This window comes from Monodelphis domestica, chromosome 1, assembly GCF_027887165.1.
Source record: "Monodelphis domestica isolate mMonDom1 chromosome 1, mMonDom1.pri, whole genome shotgun sequence".
NCBI lineage: Eukaryota > Metazoa > Chordata > Mammalia > Didelphimorphia > Didelphidae > Monodelphis > Monodelphis domestica.
The window spans coordinates 472,381,044-472,388,787 of record NC_077227.1 but is presented as its reverse complement, the minus strand read 5'-3'; the positions used below and the strand labels follow the sequence as shown (position 1 = coordinate 472,388,787).

Below are 7,744 nucleotides of genomic sequence, written 5' to 3'. Positions count from 1 at the left end.
ATCAATACCACACCCTAGTATCAAATTTAGAAAGGGGATATGGGTGTGAAGATATAAATCTAACTTTTTCCTTCAAGTAAAACAGGGCAATTTTCCCTGCCTACCTCATGGAAGTATTCTGTAGACCAATAGGAAAGCCTTGTAAATGGCAAAATCATGTACCACAAAGACTAGCCTGATTATACAAATATCTGTATAAGATCATAAAATCATTCTCCTTCCAATGCCAATGTGCTGGCTTCTTAACAAGAACCACAATTTCATCAGTATTCTCTTAGGAAGCTACTATTAGGCAATGCCTTTTGTTCAATTAAATGGCTCATTTTCCAGCCAACCAGCTAGCCACCTACTTGGCTAATGACATTTGACCACAATTATGTCCATTTAAATGATCTATTCATTATTTTTATTTATTTTCACATTTATCGTTAAAATTTTAATTATTAATTTATTATTAAATTATTTTCATTTAAATTAAATTATTAAATTAAATTTATATTATTAAATGATCTATCACTCAACAAACTTCAGAGGACTCTCTTGTTCACCCACAATAGAGGTATACCACAGAAATAAAAGATGTACCAAAGTCTTACTTTAGTTTTAAGCCATAAAAGCTTTAAACATTTATAGTATAGATACAGTCCTCCATGAAACAGAACAAAGGACTAGTTCTTTGGTACCAGATAAGTGAGAGCTGCTGCCAGAAAAAAACAAATGAAGTACCTGATAATCCTTGGCATGCAACCTACATTTTAGTCCTCTTAAGATTTCCATGGCTGAGGTGGCCATTTTCTTTTGAATTTAAAAAGCCACCTGTATGAATTAATCTTATACTTTCTAATTGAAGGATAATCTTTTGCTAACTATTTGCCAACATGTGTTACTATAGCTAATCCTAACTGACATAAAATGAGCACTGGTGTAATGTATCCACGCCTGGGTGTTTAATCAAACCAGCATGGAGAAAGCTAGGTTTTTTATTTCAGTACTTGACCTAGTTCAGAAAGTCACATTAATGACAATCATCCCAGTTTAACTTACCCTTTTCCTAGCCAAAAACAAGCTCAGATGCAGAAGCCTGAGTAATACTAAGACAAACTGAATCGGGCATGGTGTGAGTGAGCATCTTATAATACACTGAAGACAAGCATTCTCTACCTATTTTATGGTCTCAGATTTTTCCTATGTCCCAAATAAAATCGTCTCCTTTATTGGTACTGACATCCCTTTGAATTTAACATACCATTCTGAGTGCTCACAAATTTAAATAATTTCTCCTTAACTTGACAATTACTCAAAACCTCTCAAGGTAGGCAGTGCTTGGAAAAGATAATGTGAACGCTAAATAGCCAGAAAAAACTTCTAGTTCATCTCCTACTGTCCTTATATTAGGGAAGAACTTTTCTTGGAACAAAAAGCATTCACACAGGGTAGCTATCAGGTATGCTTTAACAAATTGATGTTTCTGCAAATACAATATCCTGATGCATAAAGGAAAGAATAAATCAAACCCCAAATCATTTGGCTAAGCATGGTGGGACTTGAACCTAGACCTGCATAGCTGAGAAAACAAACCTGTTGCCTAGAAACCACATTTATTTAATGCTTAACCCAGGACTTAATTTTAACGCAAGAAATCTGAGGCGATTTTCTCCATCATACATCTTAAGCAACCTATCTGGAAACTGCCTCCATGCTGGCCAATTGTATACTATTTCTTTGAATCCTATATCAAGTATAAACTTCAGTGCCATCACCCTAATGATTTAGGGTGCTGGAATCTGACATTTGAGTCTAGAAAAGCTTGGGTTAATGCTAGCAGCTCAGGCCAAATTGACTTAAGACTTGCATCCAGAAGCTATGTTAACCTAGGCCTGGTTCCTCAATCCACTGAGCTACCCAGTTGCCCCCCCTTTAAAAAAAAAAAAAACCTTACCTTCCGTCTTGGAGTCAATACTGTGTATTAGCTCCAAGGCAGAAGAGTGGTAAGGGCTAGGCAATGGGGGTTAAGTGACTTGCCCAGGGTCACACAGCTGAGAAGTGTCTGAGGTCAGATTTGAACCTAGGACCTCCTGTCTCTAGGCAATAGTAGAGATGCTTGACCATATCCCCATACTGGCAAACTGTATTCTGGAATCAGATTCTTTAATTTATCTAGTTTCTGAAACAAAACTTTGTAGACAACTTTATTATATAAATGAGTTAACATTCAGGCAAGAAAATTCAGAATCAGAACTAGAATAATTTTTTACCCTGAGTTATTTTTGCTTACAGGATCCATAAGAAAATACAAAGAGACAGTGGTCCTCTTATTGCCACTGACATCTCTTTAGATTAACTGGGAAAACTTACATAAAATACACAAACATTGTGTGGCTATTAATCATTCTAAGTGCTCACAAGTTTAAGAACACTGAGCGTAGACATAGCCTTTTTCTCTTTGCCACCTAATTCCAAATATGACATAGCAGTCACTTTGGTAATGCCTCTAGGGGGCAGATCAATCAACATACTTTGCCTTCCTGTGGTACTCACCTGTGTAAGAGGCCATCAGTACACCAATCTGGAGCATTGATCCCATAGATGATATACTGTCCAGCAGTCCTACAGTTATACTGAAGGGATGTTCCGCCTCTTCCTCAATCAACAGATGATGCACCTGGAAGTCCTCCTTGTTGTCAGACAACTCACTGTCCAATCAAATAAACAAATATTTGTTGACAGCCCAGATCCCTACTCTCAAGGAAGTGACAATTTAGTCTAACACATCTGGGATGGATAGGGATCCAGATGATCTTGACCTAAGTTCTTTCTCCCTAGGGAGTCTGGCCATTGAATTAATCTAATTGGGGACAAAGAGTTACAGAAGATCACAAGATTTAAACAAGTTTAAAACAGGAGCTTTATCCCAAATCAATACCCAAAGGGCTAAACAGGTAAGTCCTAAAGAATGTTAAGGGTAGGGAGCTACCTCATTTGTCTTTGAATCCCAGCATATATTACTGCTGTTTCTTTGTTTTCAAAGAGGATCAATGACACTAACATTACAGGATCATGTCTTCACTAGTACATAAATTGGATTTAAGAATGGCAGTTGTAGTCTTTAGTCTTATTCTCTTGAAGTCATCAAAATCCAGTGGGCTGGGTAGCTCAGTGGATTGGGAGCCTGGCCTTGAGATGGGAGGTCCTGGGTTCAAATTTGGCCTCAGATACTTCCTAGCTATGTGACCCTGGGCAAGTCACCCCCATTGCCTAGCCCTTACCGCTTGTCTGCCTTGGAACCAATACACAGTATTGACTCCAAGACAGAAGGTAAAGGTTTTTTAAAAAAAAATCCAGTGGGAATACAAAAGTCAGGATTGACTGCTGATACAGTGGATGACCCTGGCATGTTCAATATCTGACCCAACTAATTGCTCTAGATCTTCTGCCACTTTTATGGCTACTGGAAAAAAAAGTTCTCATCTGCCCATTCTGCCAGGGCAAGTCTTGTTTTGGGTAGATACCCTCTTACTAAAGTCAGTTATCCTTAATCTGGCTTAGTCACTCTGCCAGGATGTGACCCACTATACATGCTACAGCTTTTTAGGAGCCATGGGCAAGAGTTGGGTGAAAGGCAGACACCAAAGGTGAATGAACTGGGTGTGGCAAGCCCTATACTGGAAGTGCTAGTTCTTTCTGATCACCCCCCCCCCCCACACACACACAGCATATAACCACTATCTGGCACAGCAAGCTTATTTAACAATAGTTCAGGAGAAAGACCACTCTAGCAGTGGCAAGAGTCATCAAGATTATACTTCTTATGATACTGATTTGCCCAGTGATCCAAAGTCAACACCTTGTTCTCATCAATTGAACTTATCTGCTTATATAATTTTGAAAATATAGCCAGGGCCCATAAGATCAGGGATCCACAAATGTTGGGAAATCCAGAAAAATGTCAGGCAATCAACCATTCTTAGTGCTCACAGATTTCTGAACACTGAGCGTAGAAAAAGCCACTTCCTCTTTGCTACCTAAAGACACAGGTACAGCCCAGCACTGCAGCAGCAGCTGTATGTGTTAACAGTAATGGCAGCATTTTTCATTATTAGCAACAATCAAGGATTTCTTATTTAGAATATCACCAATACTTGCCACTCCAGAACTTTTCCAACACTGTGACTACCAAATACAATAGCATTACTATCATTTCTTTATCTTCTTGTGAGTCTTGAATTTCCAAGATATACCCTCATAATTTGACCCACAACACTGATGGAATCCCCATTCAGTTCACTCACCATTTAAGCACTTTTTCATTTTGGCCTGTTTCACTTCCTCCTGTCAAAAAAAAGATCCATGAACACAGCCAAGTTTCATGAGAGTTCAAGTTGTCAATAAAATGCATGAAAACATAAGAAAAAGCAGACATTTACAAGTGTCAGGCTATTAATCATTCTGAGTGCTCACTGGGTCAGAGCACTGAGCGTAGACATAGTCTCTTTCTCTTTGCCACCTACTGACACAAATGAGGCACAGCAGCCAAATTTGTAACGCCTCTAGGGGCAATTTATGGTTACTATTAAATTTTCTCTCCCCTCTAGGAGTCTAGTTTTAACTGCCCTACAATATAGGCACAAGTTAATTCAGCTTAAATAGGACCTAGAACTACTTATGAAAAGAATCAAATTCAGAAATAAAAATCTTGAAGTTTCAGATCCATTCAGAATGAGCCCCATGAGGGATCACTCAATGCAAACAAGTTGCACCTATTTCCTAGTGGTTACCAGAATGAGCACTATGTATGGATTCATTTGTTGGTCTCAGCAGAAACTCAAGCACCAATATGTAAACTCACTCAACATTCCAATCTGGTCTCCAAAATACCACCACTATGAGGTATAACTGAAATCTCATTTTAGCTTCATCAATAATCTGACTTACTGATATAAACATTAAAATTAGTTAACAAAATATTCCATCACAAGTCTAAGAAAAGGCACAAAGAAATCAATTGTTTGAACCTGTTAACTATGATGGATTTATTATAATCCCCAAACTTACCTGCCTCACTCCCAGAGGGCACCATTCCAGGGTCCACGGCTTTCCCATTCTGCTAGATCCTGCTAGAAGGAGAAAATCAAGTAATCCTCCAGTCAGTCTCAATAAGAGAAACAACAAAGAACTGTATGTCAGCATGACAAAGCATTTCACCCTAATCTAATCTAAGTTCTTATTAATATATAAGAGCATCAAAAATGGATTTAAATCCTACATGCATTTCACCTAAACACAGAACACGGATGAACCAGTCTCTTAAATCAGGCTGCCTCAGTCTCCTCATTTGTAAAATAGATAACACTTGAGTTGGGGATCAATTGAGATATTGCAAATTTCAAAGCACTCTATAAATGCGTTATTACTATTTTTTTCCAACAAATTTTGATTCTAAGGTAGGGGGCTGGTTTTTATAAAGAAATATTTTAATTTCTTTTTACTCAGATTATATTGTATCCCGTGCTGTTATCCTAAGCAAGCTGCTGCCACCTAGAGCTAAAAATATTAAAAGCTAGCAACTTCACCCTAAATACAGTTATCAGGAAGATGAGAGGAAAGGAAGTGAGTTTTAAGACTTAGAACAGAAATGTGAAAAGGAAAATGGAAGATTTAAGGATCTAACCAGCCTAAAGGAATTTATCTGATTCATGGGACCTCTTTTGCGGCGTGCTGATATCTAAGGTCTCTTACTAATGTTAATAAAAGGTACAAAGTAGGCAGGCTTACAATGATATTTAGTTATCAAAAACTGCAAATGGACCTTCACACACCTCAACGTAAGAAACTCTGCTCAGAGTACTTCCAAGCACTTGACAATTTAGGAAAAAATTGTGGGGTAAATTCTGGAAGGCTAGCAAAGGGTACAATAAGGTGGTACTGAAATTAACTTTCACAACCTTCGTTTAAATAAAATAGCCCTGCTAGATTAAAGGTGGGAGAAGGGAGTGAGGAAGGAATTCTGAACAAAAGGGAGGAATTTGGACCCTGCTGCCCAACAGCTCAGGGAAGTAATGGAAGGATGGACACGTGGGGGAACCCGAGGGCTGGGAAATACACGTCCGAGGGACTGGAAGTGTTATATGTCAGGGGAAAACCGAGGAAGAGACTCGGACTACGCAAGGGTCTGGAGTCCAGGGAGTCGGTGGGGTTGGGAAAGATGTGCCAATCCAGGGGACGTTAGGGCCCGTTTGCCTTACCCAATAACGCGGAGCACTTCGCCATAGTTACTGAAAGAGAGAACGTAGTGCGGCGTCAGTACCTTTTATAGATCCTACGGCGGCCTGCATGGGACATGCCAGCAAACGCATGCGTATTCTTTTCCAATGCAAGGACGCGCTCTGGTTTCTGCCGCTCCGCCCCTTACCATCGTTACCCTAGTTTCTGCGCAGCCGCAATAGAGTCCCCTTCCTAGTTTCTCAAGGATCTCACGAACCATGAGCACACCTTGGAAAACAGGTGACCCGCACCTGAGGCTTCTTCTTCCCCTTCTCTGTCTGGAAGAGGCTTTAGTAAGCATGCTTTAGAGAATGTGCACCCTTTGGGGACAGATCAGAGCATGGGTGTTTTGGACTTTAAAATAATGAAAACTTATGGGCACTTAGGGTTATCTAGAGTTTTTAAAGATTCGAGAGCTCAAAAGCCAATGACCCTTAAGAGCAGGGACTTTTCTTTTGGCTTTTCCCCAGCACTGAACACTGCTCCTGACATATTAAACAGGTGTTTAATAAATGCTTGTCAATTTAGCTTTTTTAAAAATCCCTTACCTTCTGTCTTAGAATCAATAGTATAGGTTCCAAGGTAGAAGAGCAGTAAGGGCTAGACAATTGTAGTTAAGTAACTTGTCCAGGCTCACAAAGCTAGGAAGTGCCTGAGGTCACATTTGAACCCAAGACCTAGCCTGTCTCTAGACCTGTCTCTATCCACTGAGCCACTTAGCAGCCATGATTTGACTTTTTTGAAAGAAATTTGTCCAGCTTCAGTTTTGTGGTACCTCTTTCATTTTCCATGAATTTTTCAAATATTATTAACGGTTGTTTAGCTATGACATCTTTCAGGTTTTTTAGTAGCCAGGAATGGAGTTCATCTGGGTCAGATGACTTGAATTCATCAAGTGCAAAAACCTGCATTTTGTTGTTGTTGTTGTTGTTGTTGTTGTTGAGTTGTTTTCAGTCCTGTCTGTCCCTTCACGACCTTATTTGGGGTTTCCTTGTCAGAGATACTAGAGTGGTTTGCCATCATCTTCTCCTGCTCATTTGACAGATAAGGAAATCAAGGCAAACAGAGTGGAGTGACTTGCCCAGGATCACACAACTAGTGTCTGAGACCAGATTCCAGCTCAGGAAGATGAGTGTTCCTAACTCCAAGCCAGGGACTCTATTCACCACATCACCTAACAACCTTAATTTTTACTATCTCCTTACTTATGTTGGGTATCAACTTCTTGTTCTCTCATTTCCAGTGTAACAGTCATTCTCTTAGGCAGAGAAAACAGAAAGAAATAGGAATTGAAAAGCTCTGCCTTCTTTCTGATTCCAGTTATTATCATCCCACTCCTCCCTAGCATAGGTCTTATCCTTTCTTTGTCCCTCTTTTTTTTTTCTTAGTATAGTTAAAAAACAAAAGAAACCCACTCTTGTTATTCCCAACTTCCCTTACCAGTTTCAGCTCACCGAGCTTTAGCTTTCTTTGACACTTAAAA

The 7,744-nt window shown here is 39.4% G+C and overlaps 3 non-coding genes across 3 annotated transcripts; all 3 read right to left on the bottom strand.

Annotated features, from left to right (window-relative positions):
* Positions 1-2,369: 2,369 nt before the first annotated feature.
* LOC130456742 (small nucleolar RNA SNORA43) lies at positions 2,370-2,503 on the bottom strand. Its single transcript, XR_008915786.1, has one exon. It is a non-coding gene; the product is annotated as a small nucleolar RNA SNORA43 (small nucleolar RNA).
* A 1,438-nt stretch (positions 2,504-3,941) lies between these two features.
* On the bottom strand, positions 3,942-4,088 carry LOC130456741 (small nucleolar RNA SNORA43). The gene has a single exon (XR_008915785.1). It is a non-coding gene; the product is annotated as a small nucleolar RNA SNORA43 (small nucleolar RNA).
* Positions 4,089-4,425: 337 nt separating this feature from the next.
* On the bottom strand, positions 4,426-4,558 carry LOC130456746 (small nucleolar RNA SNORA17). The gene has a single exon (XR_008915790.1). It is a non-coding gene; the product is annotated as a small nucleolar RNA SNORA17 (small nucleolar RNA).
* Between the last annotated feature and the right edge of the window lie 3,186 nt (positions 4,559-7,744).